This window comes from Lissotriton vulgaris, chromosome 1_1 (genome assembly GCF_964263255.1).
Source record: "Lissotriton vulgaris chromosome 1_1, aLisVul1.2, whole genome shotgun sequence".
In the NCBI taxonomy this organism is placed as follows: Eukaryota; Metazoa; Chordata; class Amphibia; order Caudata; family Salamandridae; genus Lissotriton; species Lissotriton vulgaris.
This window is the reverse complement of record NC_141685.1, coordinates 67,190,704-67,218,179: the sequence shown is the minus strand read 5'-3', so window position 1 is coordinate 67,218,179 and position 27,476 is coordinate 67,190,704. Positions and strand designations below refer to the sequence as shown.

The 27,476-nt window shown below is 42.9% G+C and overlaps 1 pseudogene; it reads right to left on the bottom strand.

Moving 5' to 3' along the window:
• Positions 1 to 27,476, bottom strand: part of LOC147737324 (uncharacterized) — a 57,683-nt pseudogene that overhangs the window by 4,653 nt on the left and 25,554 nt on the right.

The window sequence follows — 27,476 nt, the reverse complement described above, 5'->3', positions numbered from 1 at the left end:
CACAGCCTGATACGGATCATTCTGATAGAGGCTCCTGATCGCCCTTCATGGGGACTGTCTGCTGGTTGCCATCTATATGTGACTATATCTGGCGGAGGCTGAGCTGTGGCCGGTGGGACATACATTGGCTGGTGCAGTATTGACTTCCTTTTGGCGAATGCCGGGGCCTTCGTGGTCTGTCACTTTCTTGTGGTGCTTTGCTTCTGACTCTACTGTATGTTTGTTGGGGTTCGGGGCACGTACTTTGGGCTGCCTCCTCCTGTTGGGACTGGGGGGTGGTTCTGGGAGTGTGTCTGATTAGTTCGGGGGGGGGGACTAGTTGGGATCCATTGGTATGGCTGGCTTTGGGCGCTGTGTTTTGGGCCTGAAGTACCGTATACCGCGACAGATACTTCATTGTTCCTTGAGGTATGGGGATGGGGGTGGGGGGTCCTGGGGTGTTTGGTTGTATGTGGGTTGGGTCGGGGTTGGAGGGGTAGTGGGGTTTGGGGCTTCGGGATCTGTGGGGTTTGGGGTTCTGGTTCTGGGGGTGCACGTGGTCTCTGTGTATTTTGCAACTGTGGGGTCTGGGGCTTGGGCCGGGGGTCGGGGAGTGTGGGGCTGGGAGCAATGTGATCATGGTTGATGTTCCTCACTTAGCGCCCAATGGCGCTTCCATGAGTGTTCTTAGCTGGAATGTACGGGGACTATTGGACAAGATTAAACGGGGAGCGGTGCTTCGCTGGGCTAAGAGGGACTTGGCAGATGTGCTCCTTCTTCAAGAGACGCACATGCTAGGTACGAAAGCCCTGAGTTTGCAGCGCTTTGGCTTTCATCAAGTGTTCCATGCCGGATTTACCAGGGGCTCCAGGGGTGTGGCCATTCTTATTCATAGACGGCTGGCATATGTACATGAGCGTCAGTGGCTTGACCCCCAGGGCCGATTTGTCTTTGTACAGGGGAAGGTCGGTGTGGAGCCGGTCGTGTTTGGCTGTGTGTATGCCCCCCCCCCTGCAGTGGGCCTTAGCTGAACGTTTGTTTGCCTTGTGGGCTGAGTTCCCCCGCTCCATGGCTGTGATTGGCGGAGACTGGAATGATGTGATGGATGTGGCTTTGGACCGGCAGAGGAGGCCTGGGGTGGCACTTGTATCCTCCCCTACACGGTTGGGGGTTATGGTTGATGGTCTGGGCTGGGTGGATGTGTGGAGACATCTGCATGCGGAGCGGCGAGAGTACACCTTTGTCTCGGCTGTCCATGGTTCCCTTTCGCGTTTGGACTGTGTGTTTGTCCCGAGGGCTTTCCTTGACAGGGTGAAGGGGGCAGCGATTCGGCCTCGCGGGCTCTCTGATCACTCCCCAGTGGCGGTACAAATTGACTTGTGCAAAGCGCGCTCCCCTTTCAGATGGAGAATGTCCACGTGGCATCTGCAGCGCCCTGATTATTCCCAGCATCTGCGTAGCGCGATTGCCCATTATTGGCAGGACAACCTTACCGGAGGGATGGATGCGGTGACAGTCTGGGAGGCTATGAAACCCACCCTGCGGGGCATAGATATTGCTTGGTGTGCGTCTGCTCGCCGGACTCGGCTGGGAGGCATTGCTGCAGCCGCAGAGCGGGTGGAGGAGCTCGAGGCTCGAGGCTCCCGATGATATGGCACTGCGGCTACTCCTGCAGGCGCAACAGTCTTATTCCTCGGTCCTGTTGGATGAGGCTCGTCAGGCGTGGCTGGCCACCCGTAGTCGGGTCTATCAGTGGGGCGACAAGTCTTGCACCATGCCAACAGAACCTACAGCCTCTTACGCTACCGGGCCTTGTTGATAGTGCCGGAGTGGCAATCACAGATCCGGCAACTCTTGCAGCGAGTTTTGCGCGCTATTATGGGCACCAGTATGCCTCTCGGGAGACTCTCTCCCCTGCCATTATCGCGGATTATATTGCGTCGGTTCCCCCATCTGCTGTATCTGATGAGGTGCGCGAGGCCCTGGACCTTCCTCTGTCGGCTGAGGAGCTGGGTGATGCATTGGGTCAGTTAAATGTAGGCAAGGCGCCGGGGCCGAGCGGTTTCCCCAGCAAATTTTATAAGAGGTTCCATCTGCAGCTCGGGCCGCACTACTTGCGGGCCCTGGAGCAGGCACGAGAGCATGGCCGCCTCCCACCGGACTGGCGTCATGCCGAAATAGTGGTGTTTTTGAAGCCAGGTAGGCCCCCTGATCGCCATGACTCTTATCGCCCCATATCCCTCATCAACTTCGAGGCCAAGCTCCTGGCAAAGGCGCTAGCGAGCCGCTTACTTCCACACATTTCGGCCCTTGTCCACCCGGATCAGGCGGGTTTTATGCCGCGCAGGGCAACGAGACACAATATACGACGGGCGCAGGCCGCGATACAAGCGATTGAGTCGTCGGAGGACCCGGCGGCGCTCCTGCTGGCTGATATTGATAGTGCCTTCAATTCGGTCAGCTGGACCTTTCTATTTGCCCTGTTGCCGCTGCTGAACCTCGGCCCGATTTTCCTCTCCTATATCAGGCTGCTCTACACTGAGATCACGGCCTCGGTGCGTATCTCGGGAACGGCGTCGGCTCGTTTTCCGGTGTCCAGGGGCAAGCGTCAGGGGTGTCCGCTTTCCCCTTACCTTTTCGCGCTGGCCATGGAGCCGCTGGCCGCCAGGGTGTGCCGCGATGAGCTCTACCGTGGCTTCGTCTGGGGTGCGAATCATTCCGACCGCATAGCTTTATATGCGGATGATGTGCTATTTTTCATGACTGACCTGCAGCGTACGGGTCTTCGTGTCCTGGAGCTAATGCAGGAGTTTGGTCGGGCATCGGGGCTCTTCCTTAACCCGTGTAAATCGACCTTGTGGGCGCTGGGGGGTGCCGCAGTGGCCTGCCCTTGGGCTGCATCCCTTCAGATAGCTGTGGAGGGTGTGAAGTACCTGGGTGTCTTCCTCTCTGTCTCGCCTGCACTGGCATGGGACCGGAACATCCTGCCGGTATGGGATCGGGTCCAACTAGACGTCAAGACCTGGACGCGCATGCCTCTTAATATCTACGGCCGGTCAGCCATCTTCAAGATGGTGGCTTTGCCCCGTCTGCTATATCAACTGCAGAATCATCCCTTCCAGGTTGACCCGCAGTGGTTCCGTACTGTTGATTCTGTGCTGGGCCGGTTTCTGTGGGCTGGCGGTGCCGCCAGGGTAGCGCTGCGCACATGCTTCCTCTCTACTTACTGCGGCGGCTTGGCGGCCGCGGATATTTTATCTTACTATCAGGCCTCCCATCTCCTTGTGCTTAACGAATGGTGGTATGGTGACCGTAGTGATCCGGCTTATGCCCTTGAGCATTCACTGATGGGTGGCGCCTCCCTTCACACCCTGCTGTACTCGGCTAGGCGGAGGCGACTGCTTCCACAGGTCACCCAAGTGGTCTTTGCTGTCTGGCGGCGGGCCCTGCATCGGGTGGGCTGGTGGGGCCGGCTTACAGCTGAAACCCCGTTGTGGCACAATGGCCTGTTACCGGCGCTGGCGTCTCTGTCCGGCTTTGACGGCTGGGATGCGATTGGAATCTCGTCCCTAGGTCATGTCCTCTCTGGTACTACCCTAAAGTCCTTTCGGGAACTTAGCTCCGAATTTAGCATGCCCAAGACCCAGTTTTTCCGCTACCTTCAATTTCGCCACGCTCTTACTCCTAGTCTGGTGGGCCTGGAACAGCTCCCTGATTTTAGCCCTATCGAGGCTAAACTGTTTATGGGAGACCTAGGTGACAAGAAGGTCTCGCAGATATATCGCTCTCTGGTCACTCACTGTTCCCCTTCACTCGCGGAGCTGAGGGCCTCTTGGGAGGGTGATATTGGTCCATTGGATGATGACGACTGGCGTGAGGCCTTGGAATCTCCCCGTGGTGCTGCTATAGCCATCCGCCTTCGCTTCATCCAGTTCAAGTACCTCCACCGGGCTTATTATACTAGACATCGCCTATGGCGGGCAGGTCTTATCGCGACTCCGGAGTGCCTGAGGTGTGGTTCTGAGGAGTGCACCCTGTTTCATACAGTATGGTCCTGTGAGAGACTGACTCGATTCTGGGCTGGGGTTTGGGACTGCCTGTCAGAGGTGTTGGGTTGGGACCTGCCCCGTACCCCCAGGTTGGGCCTTCTTCATGTTCTAGAGAACGTTGGGGGCAATATTTACAAACGCCATTTGCTATTGCTGGGGCTGGTGGTGGCAAAGAGGGACCTGGCGCAGGCCTGGAAGAGCGAGCGCGCCCCCCCACTCGGGGCTTGGAGGGCGGGCCTGGACTTCCTCATGGGACTAGAGCAGCCTGTTTTTGAAGCCCGGGGATGTCCCCGCAAACATTACAAAATCTGGAAACGGTGGGCGGATTACCGGGGCCTGCTCCTTGACCCCCCCGTAGACATTGATGATGCATTACAGCTGGATGTGGATCCCGCACTCTAGGCTGCTGGCCGGCTCCACCTTTGTAAGTTGTCTCATGTTGCTGGACTGTGATCACGTGCACTGGGTTGGGGTGGGATAAGGGGTGGGTAGCTGCGGGTGGGGCTGGTTGGTGTTTTTGGGGTTGGGTGGGTGGGGTAGTTCGATGTCATTCACTATATAACGCTGGGTTCGATGCTGCACTAATGATGTGTCTCTTTCTATCTGTCGTTGACAGTTTCCTCCTGACTGTGGAGGGCTGTGTTATGCTTTGCTTGAACTCATAATAAAATTGGTTATGAAAAAAAAAAAAAAGCAAACCCCCACATCTCCCATCATCATACAGACCCATTTCTCTTATAAACTCCGACTCCAAATTATATGCCAAGGTCCTAGCTAATCGGTTGAGTCGGGTCATCGAACGTCTTGTCTCCCCGTGGCAACATGGCTTTATCCCGGGGAAGGGTACCACAGATCATACCCGCAGAGCCATTGCCCTTTTTGACATCATGGGCGCCACCGGGGGTAGGATGTCGATGATCCTACTCGATGCCGAAAAGGCATTTGACCGTGTTTCCTGGCAATTTCTGTGGAACATACTGGCGTTGAACAACATCGGGTACAAATTCATCAATGCTATAAAGGCCCTACATGTTGGACCACAGGCTAAACTTAACATATGTGGCTCGCAGTCGGAGTTTATTGAGATACAAAGAGGCACAAGACAGGGCTGTCCCTGTTCCCCGTTATTATTTGCCCTTTATATAAACCCCCTTATTTTAAAACTTCTTTCCTCACCTCTTATTAAACCTGTTACGGTGGATCGATTCTCAACAAAAATTCTGGCCTACGCCGATGACGTGGCTGTTCTAACAACAAACCCAACTGAGGCGATTAGCGAAATTGAACTAATTACTTATACTTTTGGTATTTACTCAGGCTATTCCCTTAACAGGGATAAAACAATGGTCCTATGCACGAATAATACGATATTTGAAAGCCCTTATAAAGTTAAACAAGCCACATACTTAGGGGTCATTATATCCTCCAACGTGAGCGAAATTAATCACCTTAACTATACCCCCCTGAATAAGAAGATTAAAGAAGATCTTAGAAGAGTGGACAACTTACATCTGTCTATTATCGGAATGGCCAACTATCTAAAAATGTACATCTTCCCAACAATACTCTATCTATTTCGAACAATACCGCTCTTGGCCGGAGGTAACTATATAAAGACTCTTGACTCCTCCATGTCTAAATTTATTTGGAGTTACGGTAAAATTAGAAGGGCTCTACCATACTTAACTCTACCATTAGAAAGGGGGGGATTAGCTATCCCTAATTTAACATTATATTTATGGGCAACACTGATCCAACACATGGGCCCTCTGTTAAACTCACGTACTGTACGTAATAATGAACATTATTGTATCCCTTCTATCTATGAGCTTAGCCTGGGGACTAAATGTCAGGGGTTATTTCTGAGGCAGGTTGAACCATCTTATTTTAAAAAAATTAAGTTCAAAGTGGTTGTTGATGCCTGGAAGGTCTGGAAATTTACATCAAAACAACTGAAGATCCCAAAGTTCACTAAATATACTCCCTTGTGGGATAGTTCAATTATTCCGGCTTGCCTTAACGATAGTACCTCCCGGAGATGGGCGAATATAGGTATTCAGACAGTGGCAGATTTTTTAAAATCCAGTTGGTATTACTACCTTTGAATGGCTTCAACAGAAATATACCATTCCTGCCACTGACTTTCTTAAATATTTTCAAATTTCTACATATATTCGTGACTGCACTCCCAAAATTGAACTAAACCACTTTCATTTTTTTCTATTGTTGGGAAGCAATCTACCAGTATAGGTATCCTGTATCAAATGCTTATGGAAAATGTCAGAGATGATTTGGAGCGAGTAGAGCAAGCCTGGGCTCTACGGTTGACTAATCCAAATATAGACATTGATCTTTCATTAGCTTTATCATCAAAATTGTTTATTGCCTCCAACCTTAAAGCTCAATATTATAGAGTTATATATGACCTGTATTATACACCAGCCAAATTATTCTCATGGGGCCTGCGAGCTGATGATAATTGCCCAAGATGTAAACAACCTCAAGCAAATTTAATCCATATGTTTGCCGAATGCCCCAAATTAGACCTATTAAAAACGGTGATAATGAAATTTTGGGCCCAGGTTTTTGGACGGAATATAAAAGACTCAGTAACCCTTTATCTGATGGGCCATGACGATTCTCTGGGCCATAGCATCTAGGAGCAAAGATCCATGTTCTTAGCAACTGCAATTTTACGTATCATTCTTGCTGCCCGATGGAAAGATCTGGAGCCACCCACATTTCAGATGTGGCTTGGTCGTTTCCTCGCCACATATAAACAGGAGATTTCAATTTATAATACTAGGGGTAAAAAAACTAGACTTCTTGGGAACCAGATTTGGGCCCCAATTTCTAACTGGTATTCCAATGTGAAGTCGCCTACTCTGATTACTATATCTTGATTTGTTAAGATCATATTGTAGAAAATATGGTATCGAGTATATAATCTTGGATATGTTGATTTTTCTGGTTTGTCTTTTTCTATTTTTTCTAACAGCTGATGTAGATATTGATTAATAGGCATAATTACCCTGCTCTGATTCTTAATATTTCTGAAATATGTTAAATATGTCGGTTAATTTAGTTTTACTATATTGTTTGACTGAATGTTGCTACAAAAAAAAAAAAAAAAAGAAAGTCTCATATCTTTACATTTCTTTAATCTGTAGGAAATTCCTTGTCAGAATGACCTCTGTTGGGCCCTTCATAAGAGAGGACAGTCTGGAAGCCCTGTAGCAATCCACAAGTTTCTTCTTGGAAATTGCCAGGAAGGTTGTTAGAGGGTCATCCCATACAAAAACTAGTCCTATACTAGTCAGGGTATCCCTAAGAAGAGAAAATAAGGGTAGGTGTTTTGTCCCTGGATTTCCAGTTCTTTAAGAGCTTGTCTGTATGGGGTCTACTCTGGGGTCGACCAAATTCTCCTCCAGAAGAGAAGTCTTAAGGCAATGGTCTCTGAAATGGGGCACAGTCCTAGATCTAGTTGGAACGGAGTCAGGTGGTGCTAGGGGGAAGCATCAATAAGTCCCCCATGAATTAATTTTCTACCAATACAATGTCTTTAACAAACCCTTGTCCCCATAGCTCTGCCTCATAAGTAATGGCTCCAAGAGATTGGGTTTTGTATATTTCCATGAGGGTTAAGAGGCTTAGAGAATGTAGAACTATAGACCTTAGCCAGGCCACCTGTACTCTGTGCTAGTTTCAACCTCTGATTCCCTATGTGAAAGGCCCAGTCCATGTGCTCATTGATTGTAATCCCCAAATTCTCAAAAATGGCAGCCTTCTGCAGTAGAATTCCATTCAGCACGGGGTTGGTTCTGGTGGAATGCATGGAATTGAAAACCATAAATTTCGTCTTGGCATCGTTAATCTCAAGACCCCGCTCGATGCAAAATGAGTTAAACCCATTGAGTATCCTTTGAAATCCCCATGGGAGATTTTGATAGGAAGAGGGAATCATCAGTGAACATCAGGGTTGGACTTCCGGCAGAACAACACCTGGGAATGTCGTTGTCATTGACCTCATTTAAAGTATCCACCAACCCATTGATGTACAAACAAAACAGCATCGGGGCCAACACACAGCCCTGTTTTACACCCCTAGTTACTGGAAATCGTTCAGAAAGCTCCCCTAGCTTCCCACATCAAACCAGCGCATAGTTCTTCTCATGTATCCTCATGATGATATTACATAGGTAGGTGGGAACCCCATGTTGGATAGGACAGACCAGAATTTGATACTCGTAACTAGGTCACAAGCTGATTTTATATCTATGAAGATCAGACACAGACTGCCACCCTCCAGCACCTCTGTTTTCCAGTAGAGGAGTTGAGGCAGAATACCTGGTCAATGGTAGAAGTTTGGTTTCTAAAGTCTGCTTGTATAGAGCAAAGAGCATCATTGTCCTTTATGACCTCTGTAGCCATTCTAGAGTGACCCTTGAGACAACCTTCTGTATCACATCTATGAGGCTAATGCGCCTGTAATTCCCCAATAGAAGGAGGGAACCTTTCTTATACACAGGGATTATTTCAGCTGCACCATATAAGGGCACAGTGCAAGCAACATTATACATACATAAAAAGATCATAAAAATAGATCACATCCGGATATCAATGTACATGTAAAAAGAGAAACAAAAAATCAGTCTAAAATAAAAATTGGCAAATACTGCCCCCAACTAAATCCCAATACCAGAGACAAAAACCCCAATAAGAGAGATCTTAGAAAAACTGCTCCTATAGGGCCCGCTATGTCGTCCAAGTTGTATGTATTTTTTCCATTCAGTCATACTATTTGGTCTTTGTTTCGGGTCTTAAAAACCATAAAAATTAATCAACCATTTAAAGCACATATTTATGTTCATATGCTTGTATAGCGCTCGAACGCCCTTGCGCCTTGGCGCTGAGTGTGTGGACAGGAATGGTGCACCATGCCTGATGGAGGCCTATGCAGATGTAAACAACAAGGGTTTCAAGCTCTTACTGAAAAGCTGTAAGTTGGGTTGGATCTTCATCGGTAGTGGCAGTTTGTTCCAGAGCTTTGCCGCACATTGTGATATTGCCATACCCCCCCCATCTTGCACGTCTGGTCTTTGTACATGTACATGTATTTATATAGCGCAAATCACCGACCCGGTTTCTAAGCGCTTGCTTAGGGAACCCGTCCTGGTATTCCCCTGTGAGATACCCCGGCAGGGTATCCACAAGGTGAAAGCCAGGCATCCCGCCGCGAGGGGCCATTGTGGAGATCAAGCAAGCTATTGCCAGAGTCGCAGAGTGTGAACCCATGAATCCAGTAGGCACCGGAGCGAGAATTGTCGAGTCCGTGGACATTTTAGGACTCAAGACCCGCCGAGCCAGGAATTGAACCCTGGTCCCGGGCTGACCTCTGCTTCCAGGTCTGCCTCCTCTAACCAGTGAGCCACACTTCTCCACTCTTTGTGATCTTAATGAGGCCCAGGCTGGCAGATCTGAGGTGGAGGGATATATGGTGGGAACAGTTTTTTGATGTCTTCAGCCCCATCACCATATATTGCCTTGTGCACAAGGCTGAGGCCCTTGAACTCTACGCGCTGCTTGACCGGAAGCCAGTGAAGTGATTTAATTCCGGCAGAGGTTGACTGTCCTCTGGGAATGCCCAGGAGTAGTCTCGCTGCGACATTTTGTAGAAAATTTTGTTTTCTCAGTTGGAATTTGTCAAAGCCCAAAAATAGGGCATTACAATAATATAACTTAGATAGAAAAAGTGCTACCATCACCGTCTTTTGAAGCTCTAAAGAGAAAAAATTTCTCAGAGTTTTTAATAAGAGAAAGGAGGATGAAGTGAGGCTGTTTACCTGGTTGCCAAAATTCAGTTTGTCCTCGAAGATGATCCTTAGGTTCCTGACTTTATTTACCGGGCGGGGCATTCTCCGGCCTCAGTTGGCCACCAGGACCTGCTCCACAGGGGCTGGCCCGGGCAGAATTCCATCACCCCTGTCTTGTCTGTATTAATTTTCAGGAAGCTTTGGCTCATCTGGGTCATAATCTCCTTGAGACAGACATGAAACCTGGCTGCTGTAGTCGCAGGCTGATTGGTGATAGAGATGACTAGTTGTGAGTCATCAACATAAGAGACCAGGACAAAACCATGCTTCCTGATAAGGCTGGCCAGTGGTGTGACGCAGAGGTTGAACATTGTCGGGGAAAGGGGAGACCCCTGTGGAACACCGCATGTGAGATGAAAGCTGTCCGACTTCAGGCCATCCCAGAACAGCCTCTGCTCTCTTTTCCCCAAGGAGGACAGGAGGGCCAAGGTGGCTCCCCCTACCCCTATGTACCTCAGCCGCTGCACCAGAACTGCATGGTTCATGGTGTCAAATGCGGCTGTAAGGTCCCCCCCTTGTCCATCACCCTTCGAATCTCTTCAGTAGCAAGAATTAAGGCAGATTTGGTGGAGTGGCGTGAGCGGAAACTGTGCTGGGAGGTACCCAGCAGACTATTTACATCCAAATAGTCGGTCAGCACTACATTCAATTGTTTTTCCAAGACTTTGGCCACAATTGGTAGGCCAGCAATGGGACGATAATTTTTTGGTTCATTGGGGTCCAGATTGGATTTCTTCAGAAGGAAGGAAATCAATACTTTTTTCCAGATTTCTGGGTAATGGCCAGATTCCAGGACTTGGTTTAAGAGGGGAGTAAGATTGTCGTAAATCTCGTAGGCAACTTGATGCATAATGGAGGAAGGGAAGGGGTGGTAGGGGAACTGGATTTTATGGAAAGCAGTAGTTTTTGTGTTTCCTCGTTGGTTATTTGCTGAAAGCGGGATAATCAACAGTGGGTAGGTCCCATTTGTATTTGTATGTCCTGAGGTGCTGGGGCAGTAAAGAAATCATTGTAAATTCCTTGCACCATGTCTTGAAAATACCCGGCGAGTTTATTGCACAAGGTTTGATCGGGCTTAAAAGCATTTTCCTGTTGTGGCTTAGCTAGCAAGTTAACAAATTTAAACAGTTCCTTTGTGGAGTTGCCGGCCTCCTTTATTTTGGTAGTGAAAAAGAGATTTTTGTGCCAGTGATTGCCTCCTTATATTGAGAAATAACTCAGTTATATGTGGATTTCATAGTGGCGTTGTAATCTTGTCTCCAAAAGCGCTCAGCTCTCCTGTAGTTGGTTCTTAGGCATTTAAGCTCTGGAGTGTACCAGGGTGATGATATCTTGGCTCTTTTTACTGTCACAAGTTGTTTGGGGGCCACCTGATCGGCTGCTGATAGTAACCAGCCATTGAAACACAGGGCTGCTACGTTGTTATCTGTTTCTAGTGAATCAGGGAAACGGCCAAGGGCCGACTCAAAGTCACTATCCTTGACTTTATTCCAGCGCCTGATGTGGACCTTCGATGATTTGGCCTGTGTACAGAGATGCGGCTGTGTAACTCTGATGTTAAAATAAATAGCCTTATGATCTGTCCATGGCAAGGCTCACAGGTTGGTCAGAGTAATATCTGGATTGCTTGTGAAAATTCCGACTAATATATGTCCTGCCTGGTGTGTGGGTTCGGTTATGAGCTGGTTAAGGCTAAATGCCTCTAGATTGTCCAGTAGTATGATGGAGTCAGAATTATTTTTAGATTCTAGATGGTAATTAAAGTCCCCAAGGATTGTGAGGAAATGGGGATCAGTAGATGATTCCAGGATCGTCAAGAGGGCATGGGAGAATGCCGCATTGGAACCCGGCGGACGGTAGATTAGTATCCCCTGGAATGACGATAGGTTGTTTAATTGTATGCAGAAATGCAATGCTTCTGCAGGCAGAGCAGAGATTGCCTCCATGTGTACATTTAAACGGTCGCGATAAATGATTGCTATGCCCCCCCTTACTTATCTTCCTATCTTGTGAGAGGAAAGCGTAGCATGCTGGTACAGCAATATTTCAGTCTGGCGCTTATGTGATGTCTATCCAGGTTACGGTCACGAAGACTAAGTCTGGTGTAGTGAGTTGGATTAGTTCTTCTACCTCGTGTTTATGCTTAACTACAGAGCGGGCATTGAGCAAAAGACACTTGGCAGATGCCATTGGTGTTGCCTTAGGGTCATTTATGGTCCTGTGCGTGACTTTTTCCCTGCAGCCATTTTCTCTGTTTCTTTGGTTTACAGGCACATTATCGTCCCACCCTTTTCCTGGCGTGTTTGTAAACATAGGGGTCAAGGAGCCATCAGGGTTAATACAAAAGGAGGAGTCTGTGCAGCGAGCCCCGGCCCCACCCAGGTGCTGAGGGAGTATTTTGTGGGATGTGCACGTGTTTCCTCGCAGTTTGAGCAGTTTTTGCCTACCATATATATATATGGGACCCAGTTCGGCCAGGGGGTTCTGGCGCTAGACGCGCTAAGGGCGCAGACAGGATTGCCTTCGGCGCGCCTAAATATACACCCGTTAAGGTCTGAATTTAATTTAAAAGCTAATTTATTAAAAATAAGCCTTAAGGTAGAATTAATTACTATCTAGTCCCCCTGCACGTAATATCAAAATCAAATGCCATATCAGCATAAGCCTAGTCTTCTTCACCCGAGAAGCCCTCTTTTCTAATCAATATAAATTGTCCATCCCTTATTCTAGGAACCTTTTCCTAAAACACCATTTGAAAAAGAGGAATCTAGATACCGCAAATGTTGAAATTGTATTTCTGTATCTGGGGGTCTCCAGGTAGTTGGAGATCCCTAAGTTCCGGCAGATCTGTACTATCCACATATGTCTAACTCTTTTATATGCTGCACAAAGTAAAGTACATGTGCTTCAGTTTCTTCTGCTGTTCCACAGGAGGGACAATTCCGATCGAATTCCCTCAAACAGGCACTAGTAAATGTCCGTAGGGGGAGCAAGTGATGCCTGAACTGCGCATACAATTTCCAGGCTAGTACTGACTGGATCTCATGTAAGAAAGTTTCATATCTTTAAATGTATTTAATCTGTAGGAAATTCATCATCAGAATAACCTCTGTTGGGCCCTTCCTAAAAGAGGATAGTCTGGAAGCTCTGTAGCAATCCAAAGTGTCTTCCTGGAAATTGCCAGGAAGGTTGTTAGAGGGTCATCCCATAAAGAAACTCAGGGTGTTCCTAAGAGGAGAAAACCAGGGTTGGCTTTTGGCCCCTGGTATGGGATCTGCTCTGGGGTCGACCAGATTCTCCTCCTGAAGAGGAGAAGTCTTAAGGCAAGGGTCTCTGAAATGGGGCACAGCCCTAGATCTGGTTGGAGTGGAGTCAGTGGGTGCTAGGGGGAAGCATCAATAAGTCCCCCATGAATATATTTTCTACCAATACAATGTCTTTACCAAACCTGTGTCCCCATAGCTCTGCCTCATAAGTAATGGCTCCAATGGATTGGGTTTTGTATATTTCCATGAGGGCTAAGAGGCTTAGAGAATGAAGAACTATAGACCTTAGCCAGGCCTCCTCTACTATGTGCTAGTTTCAACCTCTGATTCCCTATGTGAAAGGCCCAGTCCATGTGCTCATTAATTGTAATCCCCAAATTCTCAAAAATGGCAGCCTTCTGCAGTAGAATTCCATTCAGCACGGGGTTAGTTCTGGTGGAATGCATGGAATTGAAAACCATAAATTTCGTCATGGCAACGTTAATCTCAAGACCCCGCTCAATGCAAAATGAGTTAAACCCATTGAGTATCCTTTGAAATCCCCATGGGAGATTTTGATAGGAAGAGGGAATCATCAGTGAACATCAGGGTTGGAATTGTGGTAGTACAAAACCTGGGAATGTCATTGACCTCATTTAAAGTATCCACCAACCCATTGATGTACAAACAAAACAGCATCGGGGCCAACACACAGCCCTGTTGTACACCCCTAGTTACTGGAAATTGTTCAGAAAGCTCCCCTAGTTTCCCACATCGAACCTGCGCATAGTTCTTCTCATGTAGCCTCATGATGATATTACAGAGGTAGGTGGGATCCCCATGTTGGATAGGACAGACCAGAATTTGATACTCGTAACTAGGTCACAAGCTGATTTTATATCTATGAAGATCAGACACAGACTGCCACCCTCCAGCACCTCTGTTTTCCAGTAGAGGAGTTGAGGCAGAATACATGGTCAATGGTAGAAGTTTGGTTTCTAAAGTCTGCTTGTATAGAGCAAAGAGCATCATTGTCCTTTATGACCTCTGTAGCCATTCTAGAGGGACCCTTGAGACAACCTTCTGTATCACATCTATGAGGCTAATGCGCCTGTATTTCCCCAATAGAAGGAGGGAACCTTTGTTATACACAGGGATTATTTCAGCTGCACCATATAAGGGCACAGTGCAAGCAACATTATACATACATAAAAAGATCATAAAAATAGATCATATCCGGATATCAATGTTCATGTAAAAAGAGAAACAAAAAATCAGTCTAAAATAAAAATTGGCAAATACTGCCCCCAACTAAATCCCAATACCAGAGACAAAAACTCGAATAAGAGAGACCTTAGAAAAACTGCTCCTATAGGGCCCGCTATGTCATTCAAGTTGTATGTATTATTTCCATTCAATCATACTATTTTGTCTTTGTTTCGGGTTTTAAAAACCATAAAAATTCATCAACCATTTAAAGCACATGTTTATGTTCATATGCTTGTATAGCGCTTGAACGCCAGGGCGTCTTGGCGCTGAGTGTGTGGACAGGAATGGTGCACTATGCCTGATGGAGGCCTATGCAGATGTAAACAACAAGGGTTTCAAGCTCTTTCTGAAAAGCTGTAAGTTGGGTTGGATCTTCATCGGTAGTGGCAGTTTGTTCCAGAGCTTTGCCACACATTGTGATATTGCCATAGCCCCCCATCTTGCCCGTCGGGTCTTTGCAATCTTAATGAGGCCCAAGCTGGCAGATCTGAGGGTATGTGGCGGGATATATGGTGGGAACAGTTTTTTGATGTCTTCAGCCCCATCACCATATATTGCCTTGTACACAAGGCTGAGGCACTTGAACTCTACGCGCTGTTTGACTGAAAGCCAGTGGAGTGATTTAATTCCGGCAGAGGTTGACTGTCCTTTGGGAATGCCCAGGAGTAGTCTCGCTGCGGCATTTTGCAGAAAATTTAGTTTTCTGATTTGGATTTTGCCAATGCCCAAAAATAGGGCATTACAATAGTCCAACTTAGATTGTAAAAGTGCTACCATCACCGTCTTTTGAAGCTCTAGAGGGATGTATGGAAAACATTCCTCAGAGTTTTTAATAAGAGAAAGCAGGATGAAGTGAGGCTGTTTACCTTGGTGCCAAAATTCAGTTTGTCATTGAAGATGATCCCTAGGTTCTGACCTTTTTTACCGGGCCGGGGCATTCTCCGGCCTCAGTTGGCCACCAGGATCTGTTCCACAGGGGCTGGCCCGGGCCGAATTCCATCACCTCTGTCTTGTCTGTATTAATTTTCAGGAAGCTATGGCTCATCTGGGTCATAATCTCCTTGAGACAGACATGAAACCTGGCTGCTGTAGTCGCAGGCTGATTGGTGATAGAGATGACTAGTTGTGACTCGAGTCATCAACATAGGAGACCAGGACGAAACCATGCTTCCTGATAAGGTTGGCCAGTGGTGCGACGAAGAGGTTGAACATTGCTGAGGAAAGGGCAGACCCCTGTGGAACACCGCATGGGAGATGAAAGCTGTCTGACTTCAGGCCATCCCAGGACAGCCTCTGCTCTCTTTTCTCCAAGAAGGAGGACAGGAGGGCCAAGGCAGTTGCCCCTACCCCCATGTTCCTCAGCCGCTGCACCAGAACTGTATGGTTTACGGTGTCAAACGCAGCTGATAGGTCCCCCCCTCGTCCATCACCCTTCGAATCTCTTCAGTAGCAAGAATTAAGGCGGATTTGGTGTAGTGGCGTGAGCGGAAACCGTGCTGGGAGGTACCCAGCAGATTATTTACATCCAAATAGTCGGTCAGCACTACATTCAATTGTTTTTTCCGGACTTTGGCCACAATAGGTAGGCCAGCAATGGGACGATCATTTGTTTGTTCATTGGGGTCCAGATTCGATTTCTTCAGAAGGGATGAAATCAATACTTTTTTCCAGATTTCTGGGTAATGACCAGATTCCAAAACTTGGTTTAAGAGGGGGGTAAGATTGTCGCAAATCTTGTGGGCAACCTGATGCATAATGGAGGAAGGGCAGGGGTCAGTAGGGGAACTGGATTTTATGGAAAGCAAAGGTTTTTGTGTTTCCTCGTTGGTTATTGGCTGAAAGCGGGATAATCTACAGTGGGTAGGTCCCTTTTGTATTTGTATGGCCTGAGGTCCTGTGGCAGTTATGAAATCATTGTAAATTCCTTGCACCTTGTCTTAAAAATACCCGGCGAGTTTATTACACAAGGTTTGATCGGGCTTAAAAGCATTTTCCTGTTACGGCTTAGCTAGCAAGTTGAAAGATTTAAAAAGTTCCTTTGTGCAGTTGCCAGCCTCCTTTATTTTGGTAGTGAAAACAAGTTTTTTTGTGGCAGTGATTGCCTCCTTATATTGAGAAATAACTAAGTTATATGTGGATTTCGTAGAGGTGTTGTAGTCTTGTCTCCAAAGGCGCTCAGCTCTCCTGTAGTTGGTTCTTAGGCATTTAAGCTCTGAAGTGTACCAGGGTGATGATATCTTGGCTCTTTTTACTGTCACAAGTTGTTTGGGGGCCACCTGATCGGCTGCTGATAGTAACCAGCCATTGAAACGTAGGGCTGCTACGTTGTTATCTGTTTCTAGTGAAGCAGGGAAATGGCCAAGGGCCGACTCAAAGTCACTATCCTTGTCTTTATTCCAGCGCCTGATGTGGACCTTCGTTGATTTGGCCGGCATGCAGAGATGCGGCTGCGTAACTCTGATGTTAAACTAAATAGCCTTATGATCTGTCCATGGCAAGGCTCACAGGTTGGTCAGAGTAATATCTGGATTGCTTGTGAAAATTCCGACTAATATATATCCTGCCTGGTGTGTGGGTTCGGTTATAAGCTGGTTAAGGCTAAATGACTCTAGATTGTCCAGTAGTCTGATGGTGTCAGAATTATTTTTAGATTCTAGATGGTAATTAAAGTCCCAAAGGATTGTGAGGAAATGAGGATCAGTAGATGATACCAGGAACGTCAAGAGGGCATGGGAGAACGCCGCATCGGTACCCGGCGGACAGTAGATTAGTATCCCCTGCAATGACGAATGGTTGCTTAATTGTATATAGAAATGCAATGCTTCTGCGGGCAGAGCAGAGATTGCCTCCATGTGTACGTTTAAATGGTCGTGATAAATGATCGCTATGCCCCCCCTTACTTATTTCTCTATCTTGTGAGAGGAAAGAATAGTCTGCTGGTAGGGCAATATTCCAGTCTGGCGCAGATGTGATGTCTGTCCAGGTTACGGTCACGAAGACTAAGTCTGGTGTAGTGAGTTGGATTAGATCTTCTAGCTCGTGTTTATGCTTAACTACAGAGCGGGCATTGAGCAAAAGACACTTGGTGTTGCCTTAGGGTCATTTATGGTCCTGTGCGTGACTTTTTCCCTGCAGCCATTTTCTCTGCTTCTTTGATTTACAGGCACATTATCGTCCCACCCTTTTCCTGGCGTGTTTGTAAACATAGGGGTCAAGGAGCCATCAGGGTTAATACAAAAGGAGCAGTCTGTGCAGCGAGCCCCGGCCCCACCCAGGTGCTGAGGGAGTATTTTGTGGGATGTGCACGGGTTTCCTTGCAGTTTGATCAGTTTTTGCCTACCATATATATGGGACCTAGTTCAGCCAGGGGGTTCTGGCGCTGGACGCGCTAAGGGCGCAGACAGGATTGCCTTTGGCGTGCCGAAATATACACCCGTTAAGGTCTGAATTGAATTAAAAAGCTAATTTATTAAAAATAAGTCTTAAGGTAGAATTAATTGCTATCTAGTCCCCCTTCACGTAATATCAAAATCAAATGCCATGTCAGCATAAGCCTAGTCTTCCTCATCCGAGAAGCCCTCTTTTCTAGTCAATATAAATTGTCCATCCCTTATTCTAGGAACCTTTTCCTAAAACACCATTTGAAAAAGAGGAATCTAGATACCGCTAATGTTGAAATTGTATTTCTGTATCTGGGGGTCTCCAGGTAGTTAGAGATCCCTAAGTTCCTGCAGATCTGTACTATCCACATATGTCTAACTCTTTTATATGCTGGACAAAGTAAAGTACATGTGCTTCAGTTTCTTTTGCTCTTCCACAGGAGGGACAATTCTGATCGAATTCCCTCAAACAGGCACTAGTAAATGTCCGTAGGGGGAGCAAGTGATGCCTGAACTGCTCATACAACTTCCTGGCTAGTACTGAATTGATCTCATGTAAGAAAGTTTCATATCTTTAAATGTATTTAATCTGTAGGAAATTCCTCGTCAGAATAACCTCTGTTGGGCCCTTCCTAAAAGAGGATAGTCTGGAAGCTCTGTAGCAATCCACAAGTGTCTTCTTGGAAATTGCCAGGTAGGTTGTTAGAGGGTCATCCCATAAAGAAACTCAGGGTGTTCCTAAGATGAGAAAACCAGGGTAGGCTTTTGGCCCCTGGTATGGGATCTGCTTTGGGGTCGACCAGATCCTCCTCCTGAAGAGGAGAAGCCTTAAGGCAATGGTCTCTGAAATGGGGCACAGCCCTAGATCTAGTTGGAGCGGAGTCTGTGGGTGTTAGGGAGAAGAATGACTAAGACCCCAATTAATTTATTTTCTAACAATACAATGTCTTTACCAAAACTGTGTCCCCTTAGCTCTGCCTCGTAAGTAATGGCTCATTGAGAGTAATCCCCAAATCCTCAAAGATGACAGCCTTCTCCAGTAGGATTCCATTCAGCACGGGGTTGGTTCTGGTGGAATGCATGGTATTGAAAACCATAACGTTCATCTTGGCAACGTTAATCTCAAGACTGCGCTCGATGCAAAATGAGTTAAACCCATTGAGTATCCTTTGAAATCCCCACGGGAGATTTTGTTAGGAGGAAGGAATCATCAGTGAACATCAGGGCTGGAATTTTGGTAGAACAAATCCTTGAATGTCGTTGTCATTGACCTAATTTAAAGTATCCACCAATCCATTGATGTACATACAAAACAGTGTCGGGGCCAACACACAGCCCTGTTGTACACCCCTAGTTACTGGAAATTGTTCAGAAAGCTCCCCTAGTTTCGCTCATCAAACCTGTGCATAGTTCTTCTCGTGTAGCCTCATGATGATATTACAGAGGTAGGTGGGAACCCCATGTTGGATAGAACAGACCAGAGTTTGGTTCTCGTAATTAAGTCAAAAGCTGGTTTTAGATCTACGAAGATCAGACACAGACTGCCACCCTCCAGCACCACTGTTTTCCAGTAGAGGAGTTTGAGGCAGAATACCTGGTCAATGTTAGAAGTTTGGTTTCTAAAGTCTGCTTGCAAAGAGCTAAGAGCATCATGGTCATTTATCCACTCTATAGCCATTCTAGAGTGACCCTTGAGACAACCTTCTGTATCACATCTATGAGGATAATGCACCTGTAATTCCACAATAGAAGGGGGAACCTTTCTTATACACAGGGATTATTTCAGCAGCAGCCCAGGTCTCCGCGACGGGCATACCACCCAATACTGCATTGAAGATGACTAGCAAGTAGGGGCCCCAGACATCAGGTTCCGAGAGATACACGTCCCCAGGTATCATATTGATTCCAGGCTCCTTGTGAGGGGCCATGCTTGAGATAGCTCTACATACTTCCTCAAGAGAAACCATGGGGAGGTCCTCATTAGCCTTTATACCAACCTGGTTCAAGGCATATGTTTGATGGTCTGCATTGTTCACCATCTCTACCTCAGGGGGATCCTGGACATCATAAAGTGAATGAAAGAGATCATTCCAGGCTTCGGATGCGATGCTAGGCTCTAGATTGATTCTCCCTTCCCGATTGCCGATGGTGACTATATTCCAGAATGCGCTTGGATCTTTCTGTTTAAGGGCCTGTCTTGGTCTGTTTGGTGGCATCCTTATACATAATTCTAACACTTCTGAACCAAGTTTTGTCCTTAGATTATATTGCTATTATTAGGATAGATTTTGTTTTTCTCCAGTGCACGTTATACCGGGATCGAATATTTTGTTTGTTCTCTCTGGACCTTCCCCTAGCATCAAAAAGGTTCCTCAGTGCAGCTACACAAAATGAGTGGATCGCGGCCACTTCCTTGAACCTGTTTCCTGTATTTGTTGCCTGCATGCAAGCACTCAGGTCTTCCATGGAAGTCCCCATAATGTTGCAAAGGTATACACCTGTTACAACGCATTTTTTACAACGCAGTACTGTTACAACGCATCTTTTACAACGCAGGTACTGTTACAACGCATACTTTTACAACTTATACTGTTACAACGCAGGTACAGTTACAACACAGGTACTTTTACAACGCATATATATATATATGTATATGTATTTATTTTAAAATAATTTTTATATATTTCATTTAAAAATAGGTTTGATTGTAGTAATATAAAAATAATTAAATAAATAAATTTGTTCATTGAAATTTAATATTGTTTATAATAAATATAGGACTGTATATATTTTAATTGTAAAATAATGTATTAATCAAAAGAAAAGTATTTTTGTAAATAATTATATATAGATAATTATAATTATAATTATCTATAGATAATTATATATTTTATATTATTATAAATTTAATAAATATAAGATGTATATTTTAATATAGTATTTATTTTATTGATTATTTTAGGAATTTGTTTATTACATTTATTTGGTATTAATAATTTATATGTTCATTGAAATTTACTATTGTATAGTATAATTATAGGAATGTATATTTAATAATTGTAAAATAATGTAGTAAAAAAATGAAAAGTATTTTTTTAAATAATTATATATCTATTTAAATATAATTTTGGGTATTAATAATTTATTATTATATGTTATATATTTTATTTTAGTATTTGGTTTATTAATTACTTTAGTATTTTTTTTATTATTATTTTTGGTATTTAAGTATTAATTAATATTTATATATTAATAATAAAAAAAGGTTTAAATATATTTGAAAAATATTACATTAATTTTACTTTGTTTTATTTTTAATTTTAATAATTATTATATATGGATATATGTTTATTTTAATTTATTACATTTAAAATATATTGGAAAAAGTTTACGTTCTAATTTAGTTTAATTAAATTTAAATAAAATGTTTTATACATTTAGATTTTATTAAGTTTAATGTTTTTAAATGAAATTAATTTATTATTGATTTTATTTGTGATATACTTATATTAATTTTTCCGTTCCCACGCTTTACCATTGTTTTCTATGGATACATTTGTCCTTCATTTATTTTCATGATAGATCTAGATATGTAGAGCGGTTCGGAATTAATGTAAAGGAAACGAAAGGAAAGAGGAGGAAAAAAGCGGAAAAGAAAGAAGAAAACAGGTATAGTAAGGAAGTATATAATTTACATTGTATTATAAAAGTTAAGATACATTATATGAATTAAATAAAAACGAAGAGATATGTATTTGATTGTAAAAATAAGTTTTTATTACATATAAAATATATTAAAAAATTCTTCCGTTTTTTTTACATTTTATGTATATTTTTGAAAATTTTTACATATACATGTAATCATATATAAAAATAATATTTATTTAGAAATTGTATTATATTACAATGTACAGTAGTCCTTTGTTTATTGTTGCAGCATATCCTGACGTTATTACGTATACGCGTGCGTCGTCGGCCATTTTGTGGGTCATCGGAGCTGGAAGCAGCAGGAAGCAGCAGGACGCTGAACTACGATCAGGTAGGAAAACAATTTAATACTAACTAATAAAGTTAAATAATAAAAGATTTACATTTATTGTAAGGATAAGTTAAGTAGAGGTTGCTCGAAATAAAAAAAATGTTAAATAAACAACATGTCGCTACTCGTATTGTTAGAATATGCCGATGTTGGGTCGGTGGGCGTGGGGAACATCGCTAAATATAATTAAAGTAAGATTTAGTTGATTTAGTAGAATGAAAACTTGAAAAAGGGTTTCGAAAACTATATCAAATATTTCAAATTGTATTTATGTATGCAAAGTAATAAAATGCATTTTCGAAAGATATTACAGTTTGGAAATATGGAGTTTGAGAAAGTTAGTTGCTATGTTGTTAAAATATTATATGAATGTTAATAAAGATATTTCCAATGTTATCTTGGTGCTTCTTTGATTCTAATTTGTATTTTCAGAAGATCTTGATCTAGGGTTTATTTGCGAATAATTGATTATCTGATTGATTATATTGGTTACATTTTAGTTGTTTTGTATAAATTTGGAAAAAATTTTAGCTTTGTTTTTTCTTAGAAAATATGATAGCCAAAATTTTGGAGCCTTTGTATATTTTTTTTTGATTAGTTTTAAAGGCTCAATTGATGTTTGTTGATTTGTATTTAATTTAGTTGAAGTCCGTATTTTTTGTATGAGGAGGAGTTGAGAATTTTGAATTTATAAAAATAGGTCATGGAGTTTAATAAAGATGACAAGGTTAGATTGTTTGTCACTTTCTGAAGCCAACAAAGAAAAATTAAAAATAATTTTTCTATGTATGGTTACATGTTGTAGGAATAAGCACTTGATGTGGAACTATGGAAATATCAATATTTTGATTATATAAATATTTTAATCATTCATTTTAAGGTGTGGTTTTCATAGTAGAGTTTTGGAAAAAAATGAAAATGCATTTTTTTTATTTGCACTGTAATTTCCTATTATTTAAAAATGCAGTCCCCAATGTTTTTTTAGGGGAAAATATTGATTCTGCTATTTTTTTCAAAAGTTTTATGTGATTCAAAAATTAACAAAATATCTCATGTAAGGGATTTTTTTTTCAAAAAATGTTTAAAAAATAAAAACGAGGAAAAATGACCCAACATCAAATATTAAAAAATGTTTAAGGAATACTGTTTTAACCAATTCAAATTAGAAAAATATTTAATTTTGGTAAAAGCAGGAAAGTAATGTAAATAATAGTTTAAAAAGAAAGGATGTTAGCTAGATTCTCAAGGTAATCTAAAGCCACACACAACGAAAATTGTTGTAATAGTGCCAATAGTCGTTCAGACATATCCTTAGTTCTTTGGGTAATCCGTGAGTTTAGACTACCAGTGAGAGTTTGTGAAAGTCTCATTTCTTGGAAACTTTGCTCCTTCTTCAAAGTTTCCAGAAATGAATAGAAATTAGGGTGGGGTTTACCAATTACATGATTGAAGGAGTTATGCCATCCCTCAATGGCATTATTTGTTTTTGCCTCTCCCTCTAGGCAACTCGAATAACAGTTCCACCACTGCACATGGAAACGTGGCTTCCTCCTGCGACCCGATCTGCCTAGGTGTCCAATCCATGTGTCTTCCATATAATTTAAAATGGGTGCCAATTTATCTTCGTTTGTTAAATAATAATCTGATTCTGTAATTGCAGTGTAGTACTCGTCTACACTTTCGGGAGGGACAAAACAAAGAGCAGTTAATTTTTTTAATTCGACTTGTAGTTTGCTGTCCGTTGAGTATTCAGTAACTAAGGGTGTTTTTTGTAATTTACGCCAGAATGCCTGGGAAAAGTGGAAAAAACACCCTTGAATTTGGGTATCCGTGTACAGTTTGGTGATCACATTGATCATACTCAATTCAAAATCGATAATAATTTTCCTAGGACTTTGGTTTGTTTTGGATTTAATCACAGATAATAATTCTGTGTAAGTTGCTGAAGTCTTATCAGGCAGCAAACTATATACTAGGGGTATTACACTATTATTAATTTTGCCATGAATAGTATAAATTTGGGTGAATGGATGGGGCGTGCTTTTAAACGTCCCATCCATCATCCAAATTTCACTGGATTCAAGTTTAACAAGGTTGCGTGGGGAACTAAAAATTAAGATGCGCTTAAGAGGGTTTTCGTTGTCATGCAGGAGGAAAGGTTCATTAGAAAAAGTAATAGTAAGTTCAGGAGGAATAACGATGTCAGAAAAGGTGTGAGGTGTGTTTGTTTGAGTGTTACTTGCCTGCTTTTGTCTTTGTATAATTCTTCGCAAATTATGAACGTTGGGAATATTGCTAGCAATATGAGTAGGGACATGTTGTGCAACCTGTCTCAAAATAGAGCCCGTGGATTCATTGGAGGTGCTTGCAATAGCTTTCATCTCATTCACAGTTTCTCTAACATCAACTTCCATTGCAGAGGCAGAGTGGTTATGGTCAGTTGTCCTTACAATAATATCATTGACCGTAACCGCTCTGCCGCTGCAACGAGTTGTATGGTATTGCACGCATCTCCAATGAATCCGTGGATTACTTAACCTATCCTTACAATAAATGTAACCTTGATGAGCTAATAATTGTTTTCCTTTTCTGGAAGGAATATATTTAGCTGCTTGTTGTTGTGAAGACATTTTCTGAAAAGAAAAAATAATTGTTTTAATATTTGAAATATAAAAATTGAAAACAAAGAATTTGTATGCAGTTTTCATTTTGCTAAACTTTAAATATTGTTTATTTGTATTGTATCTTGCACACTTTACATGTTCTTTCACTTGCTAGCTGTTTATTTATTGCTGTAATTACCAGTAGTTTGGATACTAAGTTAGGCTTTTGGACTATCGTGCACTTTTTGTTCTGTTGTAGTTATCAGGAGTTGGGAAAGTAATTTAGGCCTCTTGACTATCCAGCACTTTCCTTACTGTAGCACTTAGTTGGAGTTGGAATAGTAATTTTTATCTGTTGACTATCCTGCACTTTCCCTACTGTTGCACTTTCCAGGAGTTGGAATAGTAATTTACACCTCTACACTATCCAGCACTTTCCCAACTGTAGCACTTTCCAGGAGTTGGAATAGTAATTTACACCTCTAGACTATCCAGCACTTTCTCTACTGTTGCACTTACCAGGAGTTGGAATAGTAATTTACAGCTGTTGAGTATCCAGCACTTTCTCTACTGTTGCACTTACCAGGAGTTGGAATAGTAATTTATACCTCTAGACTATCCAGCACTTTCCCTACTGTAGCACTTGGTCAGAGTTGGAATAGTAATTTACACCTGTTGAGTATCCTGCACTTTCCCTACTGTTGCACTTTCCAGGAGTTGGAATAGTAATTTACACCTCTAGACTATCCAGCACTTTCCCTACTGTTGCACTTACTCGGAGTTGGAATAGTAATTTATACCTGTAGACTATCCAGCATTTTCCCTACTGTTGTACTTTCCAGGAGTTGGAATAGTAATTTACACCTCTACACTATCCAGCACTTTCCCTACTGTTGCACTTTCCAGGAGTTGGAATAGTAATTTACACCTCTAGACTATCCAGCACTTTCTCTACTGTTGCACTTACCAGGAGTTGGAATAGTAATTTATACCTCTAGACTATCCAGCATTTTCCCTACTGTAGGACTTGGTCAGAGTTGGAATAGTAATTTACACCTGTTGAGTATCCTGCACTTTCCCTACTGTTGCACTTTCCAGGAGTTGGAATAGTAATTTACACCTCTACACTATCCAGCACTTTCCCTACTGTTGCACTTACTCCGAGTTGGAATAGTAATTTATACCTCTAGACTATCTAGCACTTTCCCTACTGTAGCACTTACCAGGAGTTGGAATAGTAATTTATACCTCTAGACTATCCAGCACTTTCCCTACTGTAGCACTTGGTCAGAGTTGGAATAGTAATTTACACCTGTTGAGTATCCTGCACTTTCCCTACTGTTGCACTTTCCAGGAGTTGGAATAGTAATTTACATCTATAGACTATCCAGCACTTTTTCTACTGTTGCACATTCCAGGAGCTGTTCATATATACTATGTGTTATTCATTACTGCTTATGCATGATTTATATATGTATCTGGAAAACTGTATTTTACTTACTATTAGTGTTTTTGATCTTTAATTTGAAGAAATGTGTTCCGGTGTCCTTGTGTAGGTTTTCCTCGAGGTAGCCCAAGTTTTGGTTAGATGGAGTCCTGAAACAAAGAAAAGTATGTGTGAAAATGTGTGACACATAATTTTGGAGGAGACTGATTTTTCAGGTTTTCATCACAGGCATGAGATATCATATTGAAGTTTACTTTACCACTTTCTCTGCACTTTATTTATAGCAGTAGTCATGTAAAGAGAGAAATGCAATTTTGGCCTCTGGATTTCACAGTCCTTTGTGTATTGTAGCATTTATATGTATCTGGGATAGTAAATTTCAACTTTGCAGTTTCCAGCACTTTCACTACTGTAGCACTTACCAGGAAAAGCAATGCTAATTTACGCTTTTAGAGTATCTTGCACTTTCACTACTGTTGCACTTACCAGGGTTTGGATTAGTAATTTATACCTCTAGAAAATCTAGCACTTTCACTACTGTTGCACTTAGTCGGAGCTGGAATAGTAATTTAGACCTCTAGACTATCCAGCACTTTCCCTACTGTTGCACTTTCCAGGAGTTGGAATAGTAATTTACACCTCTAGACTATCCAGCACTTTCCATACTGTTGCACTTTTCAGGAGTTGGAATAGTAATTTACACCTCTGGACTATCTAGCACTTTCCATACTGTTGCACTTTCCAGGAGTTGGAATAGTAATTTACACCTTTAGACTATCCAGCACTTTCCCTACTGTAGCACTTGGTCGGAGCTGGAATAGTAATTTACACCTCTAGACTATCCAGCACTTTCCCTACTGTTGCACTTTTCAGGAGTTGGAATAGTAATGTACACCTCTAGACTATCCAGAACTTTTTCTACTTTTGCTTTTTTAGGAGCTGTTCTTATATACTTTGTGTTATTCATTACTGCTTATGCATGACTTATATATGTATCTGGAAAACTGTCTTTTACTTACTATTAGTGTTTTGGATCTTTACTTTGAAGAAATGTGTCCTGGTGTCTTTGTGTAGGTTTTCCTCGAGGTTGCCCAAGTTTTGGTTAGATGGAGTCCTGAAACAAAGAAAAGTATGTGTGAAAATGTGTGACACATAATTTTGGAGGAGACTTATTTTTCAGGTTTTGATCACAGGCATGAGATATCATATTGAAGTTTACTTTACCAATTTCTCTGCACTTTATTTATAGCAGTACTCATGTAAATAGAGAAATACAATTTTGACCTCTGGTTTCCACAGTCCTTTGTGTATTGTAGCATTTATATGTATCTGGGATAGTAAATGACAACTTTACAGTTTCCAGCACTTTCACTACTGTAGCATTTACTAGGAAAAGCAATGTTATTTTATACCTCTAGAAAATCTAGCACTTTCCCTACTGTAGCACTTAGTCGGAGCTGGAATAGTAATTTACACCTCTAGTCTATCCAGCACTTTCCCTACTGTTGCACTTTCCAGGAGTTGGAATAGTAAATTACACCTCTAGACTATCCAGCACTTTCCCTACTGTTGCACTTTTCAGGAGTTGGAAT